Source organism: Gymnoscopelus microlampas (assembly GCF_963454915.1).
Source record: "Gymnoscopelus microlampas genome assembly, chromosome: 1".
NCBI classification, from domain to species: Eukaryota; Metazoa; Chordata; class Actinopteri; order Myctophiformes; family Myctophidae; genus Gymnoscopelus; species Gymnoscopelus microlampas.
In genome coordinates this window covers 22546006-22571648 of record NC_139962.1, presented here as the reverse complement: position 1 = coordinate 22571648, position 25643 = coordinate 22546006, and the positions used below count along the sequence as shown (strand labels likewise).

Here is a 25643-nt window from a genome sequence, read left to right as displayed (position 1 = left end):
ACACTCAAACCTTCAGTCTTGATTTAACTCTGAGAGGGTACAAAATCTACAAGTGTAACCAAATGGGCCTGTAAGGCAAACTAACTCAACTGTAATATATTTTGTCGATACAATAAGGTAAAGGTAAATAATAGAACAGCTGGAACAGTCTGGTAAGTTCATAATATGACATCACTTCACTTGAATGCAATAAAAGCATTAAAAGCAATAAAGGACAACATATGCCACATCACAACATGATATCCAAAATCCCAGATGATATCTAATCTCATATAAAAAATATGGATATAATATCGTATCTGTCTCTTCCATATTAGAGGCACCGTGGGTGATTCCAAAGTTGCGCTAAGGTGCCCCTTGTGGAGAAAAAAAGAAAAGAAAAAAATTGCTAAACGGTTATAACCGTTTATGGCACTCCACGCATGGCTTTTCAAAAACGGTCCGGACAGTTTTTGGCACACAATGTGTTAAGTTATGTTGTTGTATTGCTACTTTAAAAAAAAAGATCTGAGTTCTTCTTACACCACTGGCTGTGCTGTGCTGTGCTGGTAAACTGGTGATTCAGTGCTCTGGTAGCAGCCAGCTGCTACTGGTCCTGCTTGTGGGGAAAAGGCCTCACTTCATCCCACACAGAGGCCTGTGCATTGCTGTCATTGGCAGGATGAGGACAATGACACCATGAAGGAGATACAGTAACTGATACACAGGTTAGGAACCCACCTAACTATTATACCAGAGCTAGTATTGCTAATGTCTGTGTGCCTCTTCAAACTTAAGGTAGTATTGCCAATGTGTGCCTCTTCAAATGTAAAGGTTTAGAAGTGGTGGACAGTAACAGAGTAAATGTACTTGAGTACTGTACTTACTGATTCTGAGGATCTGTACTTTACTTGAGTAGTACATTTCCAAGACAAATATTTTACTTTTACTCAAGTACATTTCTAGGAAGGCTGTAAAGTACTGAGTACTTTTAGGTTGGCAGTTTATTTTTTCTTCCACACTTCTGCTGTCACACTAGCCGTGTTTCTGGCTTCCCCCTCCGCTCGCCTCTTTGTTACATCTTGTATGGGTGTATAGGAGTAAAAGTATTTAGTTCTGGTTCCTCAGTCATTACTATGTTTTCATAGGTGTTTCTGCAGGCTTTAAGTTAGTCGTTCTACAAGCAAGCAGTGCTTCAAGCAATGCAATCAGTGCATGCAGTGCAGGTGGTTTCAGAGAGTTACTTATCTGAAACAAGAGTTACAAGGTCCTATAAATTCATTGTGAAAATATTACAGCAATTCATTGATATAAAAAATAAGAAATATATTTTAAGTATTTTTAAAGCATGTACTTTTGAATACTTAAGTGTATTTAAAAGCAATGACTTTTTTACTCTTGAGAAACATTTTGACTGAGCTATTTTTACATGTAGTGGAGTACATTTTACCAGGAGTATCTGTACTCTTACTCAAGTACTGGGGTTGACTACTTCGTCCACCTCTGAGGTTTAGTGGGAAAGGGCTATTTCACATACATTGGAGCTACCCAATGGAACAGCCTGGAAACGTATTCGAGGCCGTCTAACAGAGCATCTAACAAGTCTGCTTACTGGAAAAGGTTCCAGTATAATAAAGGCAGTATATTGCATTTAGTGGAGGCAGTTTTTTGGTGCATTACATATACAGTACATAATACAGATCCATCAAAAGAAAAAATAAATATTGTGGAACTGGAAGTTAATTTTCTTCCGTAATATAATTTAAAAAGTGAAACTTTCATATATGCTAGATTCATTGAGCATGAAGTGAAACATTTCAAACCTTTTGTTGTTTTAATCTTGATGATTATGGCATACAGCTCATGAAAATCTAAAATCCATAATCAAAATATTAGTTTGTTTTAGATGTATCTGTGTGTGTGTGTGTGTGTGTGTGTGTGTGTGTGTGTGTGTGTGTGTGTGTGTGTGTGTGTGTGTGTGTGTGTGTGTGTCACACACACAATTTGCAGAATGCAAAAGGTTCCAAAGCAACAACAAAAAAGAATCCCACCTTCCTTTCCATGATGCAGTGATAACTGGTCATCATGTATTATACATTATTGAGAGGCTTTGCATCAATCACAAGGTGAAACCAGGCCAACAGCTCATCCATGCCAAGTGGAGAGAGAGCCACAGCTGGTCATCCCCATGCTAATGGCTCCGCCACTCACTTCATGCTGAACTGTGATTGGATAACTCCCACATCACTGTGATTGGATAACTCCCACATCACTTTGGGGAGAAGAGAAATGTATCACTGGGAGGAACCCACGCTCACCTACTGCACAGAAACACCTTATTTATCTTCTTTTGTTTATTTGACCAGTTTCTATTCCGCGTTTCTTTCTTTTTTTCGCTTCTGCTCTCACTCTACCTCTATCATTTCTCAGAATACTATAAAATGATGGAGCATGAAAAAAAAATCACCCACGTATCTATACCCCGTTGCTGTCGTGCAGAAACCTCTTATTTCCATATTCTAACTTTGTGTTTTTCCCTAAATTAATGGCCTACTTGATCAGTGTCACACAAAAGTATCAAAAGTAGCAGATATACACGCTCAAAATGCGGCGCGTTGGAGCTTGTAGATCTGCTACTTTTGCTAAAAAAAATAATAATAATCCTGAAAAGTAACAGTTTTGGACATGAGGTTTCCACCCGACAGAAGATAATATGTAAACCTGTGATGTGACAATAAACTGATTTTGAACCTTGATGTATATGTATGACACGTTTTGCAGGGTTTCCTCAGTCCCTACAGAAACACACAACAGTGGAACTGGAAGGCAGGTTCATTGCACTCTTCTGAAGGGCTACACATCTGCGGGAGATAATAATAATACTTAGATAGCGCTTTTCATAGTACCCAAAGTCGCTTTACAAAACAAATCAAACAACTTCAAGATGCGATGATCTAGCGGGCCAAGAGAGCCACCTCACCCCCCTTCATCCACCATGCCTCACCCCCTTCATCCACCATGCCTCACCCCCCTTCATCCACCATGCATGGTCTGGCAGAGCGCTCCTCCGTTGCGGAACACTTAACACATTCAACCCGGGAACGCATCTCTGTCATTTTAAGATGTCTTTGACAATTCAAAAATAGCAGATTTTCAAGCTCATAGCCTGCAAATCTATTGTTGCCATATGGCAACAACTTTTTCTTGTCAAGGACCCCCCAGAATGATATGTTTTGGCCACCAACCCCCATCAAAATATGTTTTTCCAGGGACCCCCAGAAGATTCGAGTAAAAAATATATATGTATTCAAAGATTTGCACAAATGTTCAATATGTTTTCAAAAATAGCATATCTACAAGCTCATAACGTGGCACTCGGTGCTGCGTTATGAGCTTGTAGATCTGCTATTTTTGAATAGCCAAAGTATAAAAAAATTATGGTTATAGCTAAAATAAAAAAAATGACACAGATGCGTTCCCGGATTGAATGGTTTAACAGGCTAACCACATCCTGTAAATCCCCACACAGACCATAGCAGCGAGTTACAGAACCTACAACACCACCGCTAACACACCAATCCCTCTATTTTTCCCCAACAAGTGGACTTGTACGAACTAGGGGGCAAGGCAGAGCTGTTGAAATGATGCTGCTTGGCTGACTAGGAGTACTTCGACAGCCAAATGTGTGCTGTGAGTGTCACCGTTGTGAATGGAGGACTGTGACAAATTCAAAAAACACCATTGGCAGCATTATGAACCATAAGTGAATGCAACAAATAGTCCACGTTATACCTGCTATTAAAATCCCCAAATAGATATGCCTTGATACTGGGGATGCAACTAAACTAACATTACAAGAATCAGTTGTTCTCTATGAATTGATTAATCTATAACCTAGTTTAACAACCTACTTGATCATACTACAGTGTCACACAAAAATTGCAAAAATAGCAGATCGACAAGCTCGTAGTTCTGCTATTTTAGCTATTTTTGAATTTGAATCCTGAAAAGTTTGGGACAGAGACCCTACAGAGACGATATATATTGATGCCAATACTGTGGTCCTTTTACTCAAGTAAAATTTTGAATACAAGGACTTTTACTTGTAACAGAGTATATCTACATTGTGTGGCATGGCAGCACTTCTTCCAGCACTGCCTCCCATAGTTCAGAGGGCCATTGTTCTCTGCGCTGTTGGACAGGCCGTTTAGCAGCACATAAAACCAGTACACTCAAACTGATGAAATTGGCAAACGAAAGCCGCTCGCGCAGCCCATCGAAATCGAATAACACACTAAACCATTATCTAATTCAGCAGGAAGGCGAGCCCACGGTGCTTTCCCCCTCAGGAAGCCGAGAGCTTTTAAATGCCGGTTGCATTATTTACATAGTTTAACCAGGCATAATTGGGACTTCAATGAAGTGCAAGTTCTAGTTATCATTTTCATTCCTCCTGACTGAGGAAATTAAACTGAACATAATGCTTATAATATCAACAAAACAGGCGGCACTGCGGCAGATTATTTGCAGAAATAAGGAAAATCACACTTGAGTGGCTTCCAAATGGCTCTTTGCAATTAGAGAGCACTTCAGACAGTAAGGTACTGTTGTTGCCTGGCTATAATTGGAATGACTGTCATTTAATTTCCACCTGAAATAGGTAAATCATGTAAAGCTCATTTGTCAATCAGTAAAGCCTGAGTAAAAACCACCTACAAGGCTCTGAAAAGGGCATTTATCCTGGGACCGTCGTGCTCACACAGAGAAACAGTGGAGCAAGAAGTACTCCAAATTTTTTACTTAAAAGTAAAATTTTTACAATGTAGAAATACTCTGGTAAAAGTCCTGTATGTATTAAAATTGTTACTTGAGTAAAAAGTACAAATAAATCGTTAACATCAAAATATGCTACTTACAGTACCTAAAGTAAAAGTGCTCATTATGCAGAATGTCCCATTTCACACGTTTTTACAAAAGCTGTAAGAATCTATAAAAAATAGCTGAAATTGAATTTAATTAAGTTGTCATATGATTGTAATGACTTGTAAAAAGTATAATATTTGCCTTTGAGATGTAGTGTAGTGAAAAATAGACGTGCTCAAGTAAAGAAAAAGTACCTTCAAATTGTACATAAGCACAGTAATGGAGTAAGTGCACTTAGTTACTTTCCACCGCTGCCAAGGAATGATGGAGTTCTGGCTCAGTCTTGGCAGGGATTCAAGTCACGTCTTTGATTATTCCACTATGAACACGGGCAAAAGCAAACAGCAAAGATGGCTGACTGATAGAGCACTCAACCATGTCCACTGCATCAACAAATCCACACCAGGTTTTTTGTCTTCTTTTTTTCCCCCCTTTTCTTAAAGAAGCGTGTTGATGATCTAGATTAGGATCACTGCAAGCAAACCAATTGAGAAACGTACACAGTTTAGGACAGGAAAGTGATAGGTTGATGTCGTTTTCATGCCCACGCTATCGATTGTAAACAATAATGGTACGATAAAGTACACAACTTTAAAAAATAATGTGTTTTCATCCAGAGGAGTCTTGTTAGCTTAAACCAGTGGTTCTCAAGGTGAGGTCCTAGGACTCCCAGTCCCAGGGATTCTTGAGAAGTTACAGCTCTGTAACTCCGGGAACCAAATGGACTGTTACGGGGCCATTTGGTTCCATTTGTACACTCTTGGACTAGTTAGCTTGTAGTGTGGATTGGAGTCCCAGAGATAGAAAATGGTATCAAATATGTGTCCGTGGCCTAATGCATGTCAAACGTTTGGGGTACTTGAAATTAAATCGTTGGAGAATCACTGGCTTAACACATTAAAACCGCAAAAGCATCCGTGTCATTTTAGATTTTTGCGTTGGCTATTCAAAAATAGCAGATATACAAGCTTACAGTGCCGCGCTGTGAGCTTGTTTTTTGAACACCTTTTTTTTTTATCTTGAAAGTGTGAGAACTTCTGATTCAGAAGGCATTTGTAAATTCGGCCTCAGGTCTTGGGTTAAACAATGGCTGCTGTTCAAAATTGAAAAGTTGAGAAGTGACATTCTGTGAACAAATAGGTTACAGAGTGGACAGTGAGAGGCGTTATTACCATGATGGGTGCAAGGGTCGTGTGGGTGTGGGGGTAAATATACCGTATAAGGTATATAGGGCTTGAAGGTCTTGAAAATTAGAGATGCTCGATTGAAAGCGATTAATAGAGAATATATATGAGACACAAGCCAGGGTTTCCAAATAGATTGATTAGGTCAGCATGACCTGCTGGGACATCATTATATTCATTATATTCATTATAACAAGACCAGGAGACCTGGTTCTGCCAGACCCAGAATAAGTACTAAGATCAGAGCACTACGTCACGGCTAAGCCAGACTTCACATGACGTGTCAGCCTGTGTCTATGCCCATGTACATGTATGGACGAAAGGGGGATAGACTTTTATAAGCCGGACTTCACATGACGTGTCAGCCTGTGTATGCCCATATATGGACGAAAGGGGGACAGACTTTTATGGCTGGGGCCTAAGGGCAAAGGGGGCATGCCCATGTATGGCGAAACAGGTACAAAGCCTCATGTAGGCCGACCCCTTGGGTCTGGCAACAACAATCATCATTATATTAAAAGGTAAATGTAATACCAGACCGATATGCCCATTTGTTACATTAGTTCGATTAACTGTTGCACCCCTACATGCCATATTAGGGCATTGGCTTCCCTGATTGGCCAAAACTCATATTGGCCAAAACTTCTCATATTGGCCATGCTTCGCTCGATTCTTGTGCTTCTGTACCTATGTAAGCAGTAGCGTGCAATTTACAACACATCACTCAACTAATCAGATTTCACACTGGAGTTGATCTGTACAGATGTTGCACTGGACGTTTCATCTGGAAGGAGGTCCGAGGAGAGCCTTCCATGCTGCTGTAGCAGTGGGTCACAAGATGTACTCCTTTGGAGGGTTCACTGCAGACATGGACGACATCGACCAGATTGACGTGCACATGTTCAACACAGTGTCTTTGCAGTGGATGAAGTTGCCCCTAGTGGCGAACGGGAGAGGAGAGGAACATCCCCCCGAGTTCCCCTCCATGCGCTACGGACACACAGCTGTGCTGATAGAAGACGTTGTCTATATCTGGGGCGGGTACACTTATAAAAAGTTGTACTGCAACACGCTTTATGGATTTTACGTCGACACCCATGGATGGTCCAAGCCTGAGGTTACTGGGACCGTTCCGGGGGAGAGGTTCGGCCACACGGCCTGTGTCTTGGGGAAGGTCACGTATATCTTTGGAGGACACAACCATCTGACTCCTACCACTAATGACATCTACGTGTTGGACACCTCCACAATGGTCTGGTCTTTAATTAACACCAGAGGCTCTCCACCGCCCGTTTCGTTATGTCATTCTTCCACCATCATTGGGACAAAGATGTTTGCGTTCGGGGGGCAAGGAGAGCACAGAAGCTACAACAACAACGTCAGAGTGTTTGACACAGAGACCAACTGCTGGCTGAGCACGCCTTCTCCACAGCTTCTCCCAGAAGAACGCTGCGGTCATTCAGCCTTTGCCTACAACGGAGAGCTGTACATATTCGGTGGCCACAGCAGGGAACGGACCTTCAATGATCTGTGGAAATTCAATACAGAGACCTTCTCCTGGAGGACGGTCGAGCCCGGGGGGAACGGCCCATGTCGTAGGATGACTGTAATGTGCTGTTGCATGATGGGAGATCGTATCATCCTTGGAGGAGGATTCAATGAACACACGCCTACTGATGACCTGTACGTCTTAGACTTAAGTCCTACTCTGAAGACGTTATGCAAACTAGCGGTTATTCAGTATGGTCTGCAGCAGTCTGAACTCACACATGACATCCGGTGGGAACTGGCAGCCATGATGACCAACAGCAATAGATGACAACAGAGAACAGGTTTCAGACAACGGACCAGAAGAAAAGAAAAGTGATTGCAAAGGTGGAGCCTTTGTGCATTTTTTTTTTTACATCTTCCTTTTGTGTCTTTCTTTTTATGTGGACTTGATTGATGGATTGACCAAACTAATTAATAAAGATTTACTTTCGTGGACTCACACACACACACACACTCTCAACATGGGGTCCGGGGACCCCTAGGGGTCCCGCCTGAGTATGTTACAGTCAAATGGAACCAAACGTAGTAAGGGTCCATTTGGTTCCATTTGTACACTCTGAGTTAAATTACCACTGAGGATTTTACAGCATAGATTGGAGTAAAAAATCATAAAACTGAAATGAAAAGGGTTGAGAATCGCTGTACTGTAGACAGAAAAGCACAGCCTCATCTGTGGACTTGAGTGGTTACATCATTGGACACGTGCTGACACTTAATTGCCCCCACAGAAGCAGCGCACTGACTCAGCATGGAAATACATATTGGTCACAGTACACCACACACACACACACACACTTTCTAAGCCTTGTGAGGATATTCAACTGTTTCAAATTAATTCCACTAATTCTAATCGTCCCCCGGTCGGTGTATCCTGACAGTTAGAAAATATATGTTACATACACAAACCCTGGCCTATTGTTAGGGAAATGTTCCTTAAAGGAACATTTCACCTTTTTTACAACCTCATCTCCATATATGGGTCTCGATAATGCTCACTATGCTACCATTTCTGTTCACAAGCATCAAGTGTGTCTCAGAGGTGGACCGTGGATGGTCTGAAAATGTGCCTAGCGATGACATAGACAAGATTTTAAACCTTTTTAAAGATTACTATTCTTTATTTTCCATTGTTGCAACAAAAGTGCCTTCTATTTCAGCATGCTAACTTTCAAGGAGGAGAACATGTATTTTCCATTAGCTTACAATCCCCACCAATGATGTCATTAGCCACATGAATTTGAAGAGCAACCAGAAATGGTGGCATCTTATAATAAGCATTAGTGAAGATGAAAGATAAGGTGCAAAGTGTTCCTTTAACCACCTCCCAATTTCAACGGACAAAAATGAGTCACTTCCCATAAATGTGCGCTGACAATGATTAGCTACAAGACACCTGGAAAGTAGAGTTACACACCTGAGTGCTCGTGGCTCAGACTTTCCCTAATAGTCAGTGGTGGGAAAAGTACTCAGAGATTACCGAGGTACCTAAAAATTGCGCTTAAGTAGAGTACTTAGAGTAAATGTATTTAGTTACTCTTCACCGCTGGGTAGAGAAGGTGTGTAGGTTTAATTAGAAACAGTTCACTGACTGACAGAATGCCTCAACACATCACAGAGCCAGAGACAGTCAGACAGACACAGAGAGAGACAGAGTCACAGAGAGACAGAGAGAGAGAGAGAGAGAGAGAGAGAGAGAGACAGAGAGAGAGAGAGAGAGAGAGAGAGAGAGAGAGAGGGAGAGAGAGAGAGAGAGGGAGAGAGAGAACAACAGAGGGGTAGATCACACAAACTGCAGCCATGGAAAACCAACATGGACACAGAAAAAGAGGCAGAGAAAGCAATTATTTACCACACAAGACGGGGGGACAAGAAAGGGCAAGCATGAGAGCAACCCAAAACATACTGTGAAAAACATCCTCTCTGTCGGGTGGAAACCTCATATGTCCAAAACTGTTACTTTTCAGTGTGATCAAGTAGGACATTCATTTACGAAAAAACACAAAAAGTTAAAATATGGAGATAAGAGGTTTCTGCCTGAGAGCAACAACGACATACTGTAGCAGACAGTGCAGGTATACATCTTCGATTTCGTGCAGAAACCTTGTATCTCCATAATATTTCATCTTTTGTATGTAAAAAAACGTTCCCACTGAGCATTTTTTCGGGCTATTAGACGTCTAAAATACGTCTAACGGCTAGGCTGAAACCGTGGTATAACTGTTTTTTTAAGCGTCTATATATAAACATAATTTAAACAGCTATAATATATTAGGCGGTCTATATATAGACGCTTAAAAAACAGCTAATCAACGTCTATGCTAAGAATAGGCGTTGAAAAAAACTTCCACTTTTAGACCAGTTATAACCCGGTTTCAGCCTAGCCCTTAGACGCATTTTAGACGAAAAATAATCAGTGGGAACGTTTTTGAACATACAAGGTTTCCACCCGACGGGGACAATATGCTTCCTACTGAGATTTCAGAGGAAGGTAGCGGAGGGTAAAACAGGGAGAGTGATAAAGTGCGAGAGAGAGAGGGAGAGAGAGAGAGAAAGAGAGAGAGAGACAGAGACAGAGATCACACCATTCCTGCCTGATGCTGGAGCCTGCAGGTTTAGAACCGACATGAAGGATGCTGTCTCCCCCCCTCCTCTCTCCTCTCTCTCTTTCTTTGCAGCTTGGCCATATTTCACCCTCCACTTCCAAGCGTCTCCCGGGTCGCTGGCGAGTGTTTGTGTGACAGTGTTAAAGCCTGTCACACCTGCAGCTGTGGCTCTATTCCACTGGACATGGGGCGGGGGGGGTGCAGACCAGAGTGTAGAAGAGAGAGTAACGACACGCTTTGATCTCGCCACAAAGCAGGCCGCTATGGGCTATAGTTCCAAACATTGGAACTATCTCATTGAGACAGAGCACTTCCGCATTCCATTCTTACCATGGGAGTCAACGCTATAGTGTCATAACTCTCTTATACGGCTCTGGTGCAGACTAGAGTTCACATGGCACCGCTGCAACACACCTAACCCATTCAGTCCGGGAACGCATCTCTGTCATTTTAAGATTTCTTTGGCTCTTCAAGAATAGCAGATCTACAAGCTTATGGTGCTGCACTCGGTGCCACGCCATGAATATACATTTGTAGAATATATTCTACAAATGTCTTCTAAATCTTAACCGTTTAAAAAAAAAACTTGTGTTGCTATATCAGCGGTTCTCAAACTTTTTCATGTCAAGGACCCCCAAAATTATATGTATTTGACGGCGGATCCCCAAAATATTTTGGTCCAGGGACGCCCTAGAAGCAAAGATTTGAGTTACAAATGTTCGCTTACAGTATATATGTATATATTACAGTATAATACAGTATATATATATATATATTCAAAGTTTGCACAGTTTGCACAGATCTACAAGCTTGTAGATCTGCTATTTTTGAATAGCCAAAGAAATCTAAAATGACAGAGATGCGTTCTCGGATTGAATGGGTTAAGATCTGCAGCACAGCACTGACTGAGCACTATACTGTACTGTAGGTCTGGGCCATAGGATTTTCTATTTTGACCATGCTGCACCTTATACTGTATGTATTGTTCTTTGTCCTTTGTTTCTTTCACTATCATGACCACCTTTTCACACCTGTACACACATGATGTGATGACAAACTTGAAGTTGAAGAGTTGAGCTTAGCACACATCTTGTGACATACAATCAAATCCTAAAAGGTGATCGCAATTCTTTGCCATGTCGAGTACCTGAAACACGAGACCTTTTACCCTCTCCTTTATCTGTACATGGGAGGTAACAAATAAGAAGCCTGATGGATGACACAGATTCTTGAAGCAAATGAGTTACATGAAGGGGAAAGTACACTGGGCTGTAAGTAATAAATAATACTAATTGCAGAATAATTGTAATTATTTTGCTTGCAACACTTTCTATGGTTTCTTAGAAATGTGGTCCATGCATATTTATATACACCGAAACGATCAATCCATCGTAAGGTCCTTCCCTGCTTGACGAACCCCACTGTAAGCAGGAAATGCCCAGAGCAAAGTGTAAGACGATGAGAGTTGTATTTGAGCTTCAACTTACCTTATTGCTGAGGGAAATGCAGCCTCGGATGTCTGCTGACGTTCACAGCTGAAAACAAAAGAGAAGGGATATTCATGACACACACACACACACACACACACACACAGTAAAGTTTCACTTACACATTCCATTTAGTGTAGCACTAAAGCATTTAGTGTAGGTTCTCAAACTTTTTAATTTCAAGGACCCCCATAACTCTGAGAGTGTACAAATGGAACCAAATGGACCCTTGCGTGTCCATTTGGTTCCATTTGTACACTCTCAGAGTTACACACCCATAAGGGGCCATTTGGAACCCCCTCAAGACCACACTTTGAGACCCACTGGTGTAGCAGAGTGTTTCCAGTGAGCCAGTGATGCACAATATCAGCACCCTGACTCTGCTGGACCAGAATGGGACAGAGCCTTCATTAGTATCATTGGTAACACCTGTGAAGGAAGTAAGAAGTGGTCCAATTTCTTTCCAATATGGCTGCTGTGCACAGAGCCTATTGCAATTCCCCCAAAGCACAAACCTAACAAGCAACCGTATTCCTACTTGACTGGCGAAAACTGGAGCGTTATTATTATTCCACGGAGCTCCCAGTCCGAGGCAAAACACTCATTACTGCGTATTTTTAGCGGCATATATTTCTAGTGGGCTACGGCCATATGTCACACTTTTTAATAGGGAGTGCTTGAGAATTAAGATTACACTCCAAGGCAAAATGTGCAATTGCAACACAGCAGAATAATTAGAAGCTTATGTCAGGAGTCAGGAGGACACCATTACTGTCGGTTAAGTGGATGAATGTAAATTAGGTCTCGTCTTGTACATGAGAAGAAACTGTCAGACGCAGCGGTGGTCTTGGAGAGAGCTATTTCAGTGTGGAACGCAGGCCTGTCTTAAACAATTAAGCACCGTTTTATACTTAATCGTACGACAGTGTCTCACGGAAATAGCCAATCTACAAGTTCACAACGCCTCACGACCAGTTGTGAGCATGTAGATATTTGGGCGCCTCTTTTTGTCCCCCCCTACACCAAATGCCAATCTACAGTACAAGCTTGCAACGTGTCATAAGCTTGTAGATCTGCTACTTTTACCAAATGGTAGCCTATATGATTTTTATTTATTTTTTCGCTTAATGTTCACCTATTATGACCAGATGGACCCTTACGGGTCTTCAACTCGGTCGGTCCATTTGGACCGATTGTGGTCCCCGGCAGTGGTGGGAAAAGTACTCAAATGTCTTACTTAAGTAAAAGTATCAATACTGCAATGTAGAAGTACTCTATTACGAGTAAAAGTCTGGAATTCAAGTACAAACGTATTGGTATCCAAATGTACTTAAAGTACTAAAAGTACTAAAATGTTTGAAAATAGCAAATATTTTCAAATAGCCTAGGTATAATATAGGGCTAAAGTGGTTAATGTATGTTTTATAATGTAATAACTTTTAACTACAAAGTAACTCAAGTTTTGAAATAATTGCAGTGGAGTAAAAGTACAACATTTGCCTCTGAGATGTAGTGGAGTAGAAGTAAAAGTATAGACAATTGGAAATACTCCAGTAAAGTAAAAGCACCTCAAAACAAGTACAGCACTTGAGTAAAAAACTTACTTAGTTATACTGTAGCTTAAACACATTCAATCCGGGAAAGTGTCTCTGTCATTTTAGATTTCTTTGGCTATTGAAAAATAGCAGATATATAAGCTCATAGCGCAGCACCGAGTCCCGCGCTATGAGCTTGTAGATCTGCTATTTTTTTTTTTATCGTGAAAATGAGTGCAAATCTTTGAATATATATTTTAAAAATATATATATATATATATATTTAAAGATTTGCACACATTTTCACATAAAAAACTAAAAATAGCAGATCTACAAGCTCTTGTATATTTGCTATTTTTGAAAAGCCAAATAAATCTAAAAATGACACAGATGCTTTCCCGGCTAAATGGGTTAAATGGCTTTTTTAAAAGCCATTTAAGTTTCAACTAGGCTAAGTTTGAACTTAGTGTGAGGTGGTGCAACCGGACCCCCACGTAGAGAACCAGCGCACTAAAGACTTTGCAGTGAAACTTTCCAGGAATGAAATGCTTTGGAACAGGTGGTGAGGCAGTAGCGTGGCCTACATAGCCTTTCAGTGATGCAGGTGTACTGTGAAAGCAAGAGCAGTAGAATATCTGCAACAGCACTACTATATGGTTATTAACCCATTCAATCCGGGAACGCATCATTGTCATTTTAGATTTCTTGGGCTATTCAAAAATAGCAGATCTACATGCTCATAGTGCAGCTTGTAGATCTGCTATTTTAAAAATCGTGGAAATGTGTGCAAACCTTTGAATATGAAAAAAGCAAACATTTGTCAAACATTTTGTTCCAGGGACCCCCAGAAGCAAAGATTTGAGTTAAAAATGTTGTTTCCAAAAATGTATATATATATTCAAAGATTTGCATACATTTTCACGATTTTTCAAAAATAGCAGATCTACAAGCTCATAGCGCGGCACTCGTGCCGCGCTATGAGCTTGTAGATCTGCTATTTTTGAATAGCCCAAAGTGGTTATAGCTCAAAATCTAAAATGACACGGTATGCGTTCCCGCCCGCATTGAATGGGTTAATATATAATACCGTATGGACAGCCAGAACAAGCAGTACCTCAGGAGTACAGTACATAAAGCCTGATTTATGCTAAGTTGAACACCGGTGTCACATGCCAAAAATAGCAGATCTACAAGCTCACAACATAGGGCAATCCCTATGTATATGTTTGATATCAGCTGTCAGCTATCAACTATATGCCAGGGACTTGAACTTGACTTGAACACACACACTACGTGCCTATTCTGGGGTGAACATTTGGCAGAAAATGGCTGAACTTGTAGATCTGCTATTTATTCCTTACAACTACAAATGACAGACCTTGTATGACAAAGAATTTCAGCCACTTTTGTACGCCTCTAAACCTGCGATGTGACAATAAATCACATTGCACAATGTCTAAATATACAAGGTTTCTGTACACATGGTTATGCCATATTGCATTTCTCTCTAGTATTATGTTGAGGTTACTGCTATTGTATAAGGTATTTACCTGATACAGCACATGGTTTGCGTTATTGCACACCCTTCTGCTGATGTTGCTATTGCTGCTACTATCCTAAATTTTCCTAGCCTTTTCTTGTCTTTAATATCTATTATTTTTCTTAGCTTTATTATCGCTACTGTTATGTTGACGTTGCACAGTATTTTGTGAATCTCACACACTGGCATTTCACTGCTTGTACCTGTATGAATAACGACAAATGAACCTTGATTCTTCATTAGGAAGTTGAATCTGATAATCTTGAAACAAAAATGCACCCCTGTGCCTCCCTCTCCACAGCTCTCATCTCTCTTCTCTTTCTTCTCCCAAATCTCAAGACTTCCTTCTTACAAACATCTAGTAGGATCACAAGAATATTTTCATCACGTTATGGCCCTGAGTTATCCTTGTTACCTGTAATGTTAGCGATCTACTGTAGCAACACTCACTGGAGGTTGGCTCTTGATAAAAGCATCGGAGCCTTCAATCTATTAACTCCATGGCATATGTAACCATATATGGTGTGTGTTTGTTTTACCAACATTAAACCTCTACATTTCACTCTGCGCTAGGCGCGCTGTGGCAGATCTACTGTATATATATGTGTGTGTGTGGGACTGGGGCAGTGTGTCTGTCTGCAGCCAGTGTTAATGACATGGGCTGCAGCCCCCACAGCACAGACCCACAGTCACAGTGACAGCATGGTGACTGATGGGGGACATGCCAGACACCCTCTCAAGGTGGAACCACGTCAGCAGGGGAAAGCACTGGACCGCAAAAAAACTCTCCAGCTCACCCTACCATCACCGAGTCCCTACCATAACCGAGGGACTTACTGGCACGCCGTAAAACTCCTCAGTGTTCATTTAACTCAGAGAGTGCACAAATGTGAGTTACAAATGGACAGATTAACACAGAGGATTACGGGTTCCAGAGCGACTTTCTGTGAGTGCAGCATTAGAATAAACTTGAATTCATAGATTGCCAACATAATCTTTTTTAATGCTTTGATAAATGGACGGCAAGACTATGCTTTTATTCATACTTTTATATTCATTATCCTTTATTTTTTGTCTCTTTTATGTTCCTATTTCTTGACTGCATTGCATATTGTCGCACAGTGTTCCACTCTGTTTGTCTGTGAAGCAATTTGTAAACTTGTTTTTGAAAAGTGCTGTATAATAAATTGATTACTAATATATTATTTGCTATATTTGTACAATTTGAGTTACAAATGGATAAATCAAACACGGAGGCTTTTACTGTAACACAAAAACAATGAACACAGCGATCAATGTGTCATGAACAAACTAACGGTACTCTTTTCTATATCCAAGGAAGCAGGTTCATTATAAAGAACATACTGTAGAAGGCATAACAAACTCAATAAATATAACTGTAAGAACCCAGAGAAGCTGCTCAAAAGTGAAATAGACAGGTGGCTTTGATGTATGCGACTTCTGCTTCTTGCAAATTTCACGCTGCTGATAAAGACATTCTACCTGCCTTACGGGATGTACTGTATCACACCTGCCTGTTACTTCAAGTTTATTTCTATCTCATCTATAAATCGTAGTTTTTTTTTACTTCATTAAATCCAGTATTATATGTATCCTTATTTATCATCTTGTTGTTATATTGTATGGTTGCGTTTGCCAAATAACAACGTTTGCATTCTGATGAAAGCCGACACCAGCCAGCGGCCGCTAATTGCTGTAAGTGATCTGTGCTCTGTAGCTGATGTGCTGCTTATTCAGCAGACAGTGGTGGAAAGTAAACTAAGTACATTTACTCACGTAATGTACTTAAGTACAATGTTGAGACATTTCTACTTTACTTTAGTAAACTGAATAGAGTACATTTTCAGGTAGGTGACAAAATGTATGGGTAGAGCACCGAAAATGCATTTTCTTAAAGAGCTGGAGAGACATGGCAGAATATAGAGCTATTTAACACTTAATTTAACCAAAGTAAATCACTCCCTACCTTTAACTGTCAATGGAAGTCACAAGCACGCAATGAGGCGTGATGCGACACATTGTGAGCTCGTGCAGTAGCTGTTTTGCTGCTATTTTCACACAACTAAGTATAAAAATAGGGCTTAAGTGGTTAATGAGCAAAAGAAAAGCAGTTACATTATGTTTGGGTTTTAAACAGCATGCCATCAAGTTGGAAAACATGTGCTGTTACATTTGAAAGTGATGGTAATTAGGTGACATTGAGGTGCCGGCTAATAGTGATTTTATTTGCACTAAACCCACGCAGAATGAGGAGATTAACCATTCTCACACACCGACCAAGGCCACTGCCGCAGAACGGAATCCCTGAAAAGAACAGACATTGTGTGTCTTGATAATGAAGGTGGCATAACCCATTGATACCTGGAATGCATCTGTGTCACTTTAGATGTCTTTGGCTATTCAAAAATAGCAGATATACAAGCTCATAGCGCGGCACCGAGTGCCGCGCTATGAGCTTGTACATCTGCTATTTTTGAAAAATCGTGAAAAATATTTTTTATATTTTTCACGATTTTTTTTCCGAAAAATTGTTAGGATTTTGAATTTTTTTAGACGCTGCCTCAGGTCTTAATAGGTTAATTCTGAGAGGCCTCTGCCTGAAGGAAAATACATGTGAGCATTGAATGAATGTGACAAACAAAGAGAAACCTTATCTGTGCTTCAATAGAAGAGACTTCTGCGTTCCTGTAATCCTCTACTCTTGAGCTGGAGGCTAATTGCTTTGGGCCAAAACCAAACACAACAAAAAAACAACAACTCCTAACTAATCTTTCTCAGTTGTGGGAAACACTACCCGGGGATGTGACGTGATGTTAGGTGAGATGGAAATCTGTGTAGCAGTGCCAACATTCAACCAAGGAGGTGATCTGAACACACACAGACAGTTTGCAAGAAGAACAATAGATTACAATATTGAAAATCACTGTATCTCAACGTCAAAATGTGTCTGCAACGCTGAAGAGTATACGAAATGGAACCAAATGGAGTTATATTAACACAGTGGATTTTACACTATAGATTGGGATCTCATCCCAAAAAAATCGAATGGGGGGTCAGTGCCAAATACATATCAAACTGAGGGTCTTTGAAAATAAAAAAAAAGGTATCACTGAACTAAACTATATACTGGAAGTCTGGATCCCCAATCTACACTGTACATTCCTCAGGTACTTATTTAACTCAGAGAGTGTACAAATACAATGGGTCCATTTCTTTTTTTACCATTAACATGTGCTTTAAACTGTACCTACGTTTAAGAGATAGAACCCACATTTAAAATGTACTTCACATGTTACACACAGCGGTACACATTCACACTCCGACAGCAGCACCAACCTGCTCATCGGGAGCAGTTAGGGGTTCAGTGTCTTGCTCAAGGACACTTTAACACAAAATCAGGAGGAGCCGGGGATCAAACCGGCAACCTTTCGGCTCCCAAGCGGCCGCTCTAACCTCCTGAGCAACTGCATTGTTTCTTTGCGTCGAGTACATTCCTGCTTCAATTCCCAGTAGTTCGCTGCGGTGGGAACCTCATCTCGACCACCGGGGTTTCCAGAGGTGGAGTTTAGGGGCATATCACCGCTGGTGATCTCAGAGAGCAGAGCAACACAATATGCTGCAGGAGACTTTCATTGTTCAATCTATCAACTATTTCATGTGGGGAGCAGTCAGACAATGAGGTGCTATGGAAACACCTTGACGTTTTAACACATTCAATCCGGGAACACATCTCTGTCATTTTAGATTTCTTTGGCTATTCAAAAATAGCAGATATACAAGCACAGTGTGCTGCGCTATTTTTGAAAAATCATGAAAATGTGTGCAAATCTCTACAAATGTCTTCTAAACTGTTTTAAAAAAAAACGTATGTTGTTATATAGTGGTTTTCAAACCTTTTCATGTCAAGAACCCCCAAAATGATATGTTTTTGGCCACTGGACCCCATCAAAATATGTTGTTCCAGGGACCCCCAGAGGCAAAGATTTTTCAAAAATAGCAGATCTACAAGCTCGGTGCTGCGCTACGAGCTTGTAGATCTGTTATTTTTGAATAGCCAAAGTATAAAATAATGGTTATGGCTAAAATCTAAAATGACACAGATGTGTTCCCGGATTGAATGGGTTAATAAAGTTGCTCGCTATGAATTCTCACATCACCAGCTCTGTTCATGACATTATGCAGCTACACAATGCGCATGCACACACACACACACTTTGTATTGAGTCCATACACTGCAGTGGTGCCCTACTTGATTCTACCAGCAGTGTGTGAATGTGTGTTAAGTTAACATCATATTCCTGATCGCCTGTTGGTGAAAGTCAGACTTGTGTTTGGCAGCGTAAAAACGCACACAATTGGCCTACAGCAGCTGGTCAAAATGAAACATCTGTATTTGTTTTTAACCCTTTAAGGCCGGGAAGGGAACGCATGTGTGTCATTTTAAGACTTCTTTGGCTATTCAAAAATAGCAGATATACAAGATCATAGCGTGGCACCGAGTGCCGCGATATGAGCTTGTAGATCTGCTATTTTTTTGAAAAATCCTGAAAATGTGTGCAAATCTTTTTTTTTTTTAGCTCAAATCTTTGCTTCTGGGGGTCCCTGGAACAAAATATTTTTAGATGGGAGGGGGTCCGCGGTCAAATACATATTATTTTGGGGGTCCTTGACATGAAAAAAGTTTGAAAACCATTGATAATATAGCAACATAAGTACAAAAATAAATTAAAAAAAACTTTAAGAAAAAAAAACTGTTAGGATTTAGAAGACATAAAATCTCCAGAAGCAAAGATTTGAGTGAAAAAAAAGTATATATATATATTCAAACTAAAGATTTGCACACATTTTCACGATTTTTCAAAAAATCGCGCAATGAGCTTGTAGATCTGCTATTTTTATATATCTTAAAATGACACAGATGCGTTCCCGGTCTTAAAGGGCTAAAAGTGAAAGACGTCATGTCTTCAGTCTTCACTGTGTGTATACTGGCTGACATCACTGCAGCCGCCACCAGAAAGGCTCAATATAATCTAGATGTGATGAGTGCAGTTTCAGGCAGGTGGCCTGACTCCCCAGTGAGGGAGTAATGAGTCCCTAAGCACACACAGAGGACCCCCTCTTCCCCTGTACTTACTGAGCCCGCATCGCATGGACCCATTTAGCTAATTGCGTATCTGCATGGTGGCACTGACCCATGAGAGAGTGGCACAAGACACCACACAATTACTGGGTTTCACTCAGCCTGTGCTCCAAAGCTGCAGGACCCCTGATGTTTAGCTATGATTTCACCACTTTCAACCCGCTGTCCCTATTGATTTATTTCTGTTTTAATTATACTATATATATTTTTTTTTTTTCTCTATCCGGTGTTCGACAAAGTGTTCATGACTTAAACTTTAAGTCAAGGGATAGTTCACCCCCAAAATGACATTCTTTCTATCGATTAGTCACCCCATGGAGACTTGGATTCATGGATGTTAACCAATGATTTGATGACCGGCAGCGGTTCCGGTAGGAGACAAAAAGAGTCTTCTTTATGTCTCCTACCGGAACCGCTGCCTACCGGTCCGCTGGTCATCAAATCATTGGCTTAGGAATGCGACAAAAACTAAAAATATCCATGAATTCAAGTCTCCATGGGGCGATAGAAAAGAGGTAATTTTTTGGGTGAACTATCCCTTTAAGTTGGTTAAAACTTCCAAATCCCCCTGTTCTGAAGGACCAGAAGCATTGTGTCATTTCAACTGGTTTTCCAGTAGTCATTGTTCCTCCAATTTCACCCTCTGCTTCCAGGAATCAGAGCTGTGGCCGTTTTAATGGCAGGTTTTCTGTCCTTTTCTGTGACTCGTTTTTGAAGAGCAGTTGTTGAAATGCATCATGTCACTGTGTATTTTTTTCTTTTTTTCTTTAAAGGTCTGAGTGTCTGGTTTCATCGATGTGCTGTTCTGAATCCGGCGGTCGGAGCGCTTTGCTGATTGTGACAGAATGAAGGGATCGGGTCGTCCTTGTCCCGCTACAGTGCAATACCCCAAGGACACAACTTGGAGGGACCATTATATCGTCACCGTCGGGTGGAAACCTTGCATCTCCACGTTTCAACTTTTTTGAGTTTTTTTTTTTCGTAAATGAATGCCCTACTTTAGTGGTTCTCAAACATTTTCATGCCAACGGCCGCGGACCCCCCATCTGAAATTGTTTTGTGCCAGGGACCCCCAGAAGCAAAGATTTTCAAACATTTTCAAGATCTTTCAAAAATAGTAGATCTACAAGCTCTTAGCACGGCACTCTGTGCTTGTATATGAGCTTGTATATCTGCTATTTTTGAATCGATAAAAATAAAATATGGATTAAGTGGCTACAATGATGGTGAAGCTATATTAACACATTTTTATGGGAACCCCCTGGTACCCCCCACGGACCCCTGGAGGACCCCACTTTTTTTTTTAACAAATATTTTTATTATTTTCACAGTTTTTACATGAAAGCAGGTAGACAATTTGCATTTTTACATTTTCTCCCTTTTCCCATCCCTCCCCCCTTATTGTTATTGTTGTCACATTTTTCCTTATTTTAAAAAATAAAGACAAAAATTCTGTATCAAAAGCATTGGAACAATGAAAAGTACCGGACACAAAAAACAAAACATGATTTAGACTCGACACAGACAATGAAAATGTAACCGAAAATAAATAATAGACATAATTTAGAAAGAAATGTTCACATCAAAAGACAGACAGAAAGACAATAAAAAAATATAGCTGCAAGCAGCGATAATATGGGGCCAGGAGAGAGAAAGAGAAATGATAATTCCTTTAACAGGTCAGTTCATGAAAGTCCTTGCGGTCTTGTTTCCAATGAGTGCCTGTGAGCAATTAGGGGTTAAAAGTCTTGCTCAGGGACAAATTTCATTTCATCGACACATTTGCTGACCTGGCCTGGAATCGTACCTGGGGCAACCAGAGTCTCTGGCTCCCTAGGCGGGCTCACTAACCACTCAGCTATGGCCACCCCTCAGAGAGAGAGAGAGAGAGAGAGAGAGAGAGAGAGAGAGAGAGAGAGAGAGAGAGAGAGAGAGAGAGAGAGAGAGAGAGAGAGAGAGAGAGAGAGAGAGAGAGAGAGAGAGAGAGAGAGAGAGAGAGAGAGAGAGAGAGAGAGAGAGAGAGAGAGAGAGAGAGACGGAATAGATTGAAGAGACATAGAGAGAGACAAATGGAATAGATTGAAGAGACAGAGAGAGAGACATGGAAACGGAATAGATAGACATGGAAATGGAATAGATTGAAGAGAGAGAGAGAGCGCCATGGAAACGGAATAGATTGAGTCATGTTTTTTGCATTTCAACTTAAATGAGTCTGCATCAAGTGAGGCTTGAACCGGCAACCTTACGGTCATGAAGCACTCTTTGGTAGCTGCAACACTACCTATAGTGCTATATCTTTGTCCAGGTTGATATTGTCTGTGGAGGATCACAAACTCTTGCCTTCTGTCATGACCCAAGCCCCTGTTTCACTAACACTAAGATCACTCGTTCACAAACCATTTACCAATGAAGAAATTGTACATCTCCTCAGAACCAAAATTAGTGAAAGTAGCCGATCTACAAGCTCACAAACCATTAAAAGTTGTCAGATTGTACATTGGCTATTTTCACAATGAAGTATGTTATACATTGAAAAAACATACTCTCATTGCTATCTGAAAAGTTGTGAGATTGTAGATCAGCTGTATGTAAAAAACACTCAATTAAGTATTTCATGTTATCTTTAACAATTGCAGATGTATTCATTGATAGTCATGTTGTGTGAAATGCAACTTGGATGAAGTCTGCACCAAGTGAGGCTTGAACTGGTGACCTTCAGGTTGTGGGGCACACATTTAAGCGAGAAGCCACCAACAGACAAGAACCTGTGAAAAAGGAGATCACACACATCATACAGTTTCACGCAAATAGCTGAAAAATCCTGGGTTTAAGTGTTTTTCAAACTGCTCAAGATTGCGGACAATCTAAGGGCGGTGCTTACTGGTCAACGTGATAGATGTGTTCCTCATTAGTCAAGGCACATGTGTAAGCAGGTCTAATGGCTGTCGGTCAAACGAGGCATGACTTTTGCCTGTTTAAAGTCTCAATTTTCAAAAAATTGCTATAGCGCCCCCGTTTGACCAATTGGAGTAAGATTGGTTTCAGTGATATTTGGAATGGCCCTTTACATTTCTGCAAAGTTTCAAAGAATGGTAAGTCTGCATGTATGTGTTAGGGGCAGATGAATAATTGTCATAAAACTGCAATATTCATTGGCTCATTAAAGCTTCATTTTTTCCACTTATGGAAGATATTTTGCAAACGTTTTTTGGTATAGGTCCAAAGTTCATGTGTAAAAAGTTTTGTGCAGATTACTCAAAAATCCCAGGAGGAGATAGGTTTTAACTGTTTTTCATATAATTCAAAATGGTGGGAGATCTAAAGGTCAGATGTCAAAAGTCAGAGTGTGAAAGTTGTTCAGCATGAGGAGACGCATGTGTGCATCGAAGTTTCATGGCTGTAGGTGAAACAGGGCATGAGTTGTACCTGTTCAAAGTTGTCATTTTCAACTGAGTGCTATAGCGCCACCTTTTGACGAAAGATTGTGAGAATTATTTCTTGATCGTTTTTCATGACCATCTATCATATGGCCGAGTTTCATAAAAAGCGACTGCACGGTTCAGCCAGAACTGCCAAAAGTGGCAGAAGAAGAAGAAGAAGAAGAAGAAGAAATGGAATAATGCGAATAACAATATGGGTCCATGCTGGAAGCCTGGCCCCATAAAAATTAAATACACACAAGATGGATTGCTCAGATGCCAACGTGCCACGCACCCTTATAAGCAACTCAGAATGCTATCTATCAGTCATATATCATATCACAGACATATAGAGGTCTTTTGGTCAAATAATGAAGGTAAATAGAGAACAGAGAAGAAAAGAAGAATTTAGCCTGTTGGAAGCACTGTCAGACTCTCAAAATAAGTAATGAATGGTTGCCAGATTTTATAAAATTTGTCTGTAGACCCCCTGGTTGTGAAGGAGGACCCCACTTTGACCAATGCCCTACTTCATCATATACTACAGTGTTGCACAAAAATAGCTCAAATAGCTGATCTATAACCTAGATGCGACTCGTTGTGAGGTTGAAGATCAGCTATTTTTGCTCCTTTTAAAAGTTTTAAAGTGAAAGTGGTTAGGTGTGTGTGGTGGGTTTTTATGAATATTGAACCAATGAGAAGCATTAACAAGAGTTTGTGACTAACCCTTTAAGATCGGGAACGCATCCATGTCATTTTAGATTTCTTTGGCTATTCAAAAATAGCAGATATACAAGCTCATAGTGCCACCCTATGAGCTTGTAGATCTGCTATTTTTGAAAAATCTTGAAAATTTGTGCAAATCTTTGAATATATATGTTTTAAAGCGAACATTTTTGAGTGGTGCCAACCACTCCTATATCTGACTTTGTCCGTGTGTCCGTCCGTATGTACGTATGTATGTATGTCCAATAAACAAACATTGATGACAACACCAATACGGGGCTCATCAAAGGCACCACTCTCTTCACACAGGGTGTGATTTTTTTATTCCGATCTGTGATTCTGGGGGGTCCCTGGAAAAAACATATTTTGAGATGGGGTCCGCGGCCAAATATTTACATTTTGGCGGTCCTTGACATGGAAAAGTTGAAGCACCACTGATGAGTTTTTTCAAAAAACTGTTCTTTTGTATCTTTTAGCTGAGCGACTGCACAGACAGAGCCTGTTGCAGTATATCAATGCATCATGTTTAATTAAGGAGCATTAGAGCAGGGGTTTATTATGGGATGGCTTGCGGTCCATGCTGTGCTCCTAAATGTAATTTGGAGACGGTCGGGAATGTTGCACCTAACGGTATATTTATAAAGTTCCCAGAGCTTTGGAAATGCCGAATGTCCACCGACTCAGCAAATAGTTCACAGCTGAATTTAGTTGGCACTGAGGGACCAATGACTGCCTGCTACTATAGTGTTGTTTGAAATAGCTGACTGATATCGGCCAGACCGCCATATATATTGGCCATTATGTTATGCAACTTTACTTGTTCTTTCTTTGCCATTTCAACCCTAAACCATAAAGCCTGAGTTGCACTACCTGTGGACCAGTGTCGCGCACCAAAAATAGGGTTAGGGTTAAATGTGTCGCAGCAACATAACTCCAACCCTAACCCCTAAACCTAACGTCTAAATGTCTAATCCTAATCTGAATCTTTTCCTTGGAAACTCAAATACATTTTATTTAAAAAATGATCTTGTGAGAACCTGAAAAAAAATTTCCTCACCATGTCCATTTCTAAAATGCACCCAAACATGTGGGGACATTTGTCCCACACAACTATAGTAATAGGAGCACACGCACACGCACACACACACACACACACACACACACACACACACACACACACACACATTACAGAAGCTCATGTACACGGACCAGCAGACAATAGTGCAGAGAGGGACACAAGGCCATGCTGCCAAACAATGGACCCTGAAACATAACACCACCCTGCCAGCCTGTCTCACCACCACCCTGCCTGCCTGTCTCACATCTTCAACATGACCAGTAACCAGCACCCATGGTGACCAAGACCTAGCAAATAACTTCCACGTCACAAAAAACAACTATAATTTAAAGCTATTGGTCCACACAGAAAACTGAAATGTACATGTATATCTCTGTGTTGATAAGCACATTTGAGGGATCTTTTTTTTTTGGTAGGCTTTAATGTATCCTGGGTGGCCAGGTACTACATTTCCTAA

At 40.7% G+C, this 25643-nt stretch overlaps 1 protein-coding gene across 1 annotated transcript in view; it reads right to left on the bottom strand.

The window, feature by feature from the left end:
* The window catches only part of tln2a (talin 2a), a 181542-nt gene that overhangs the window by 126832 nt on the left and 29067 nt on the right, over positions 1-25643 (bottom strand). Inside the window, exon 2 of the mRNA XM_084065302.1 lies at positions 11728-11775. The gene's annotated coding sequence lies outside the window, so the exon portion shown is untranslated. The remainder of the gene's footprint in view (positions 1-11727; positions 11776-25643) is intronic.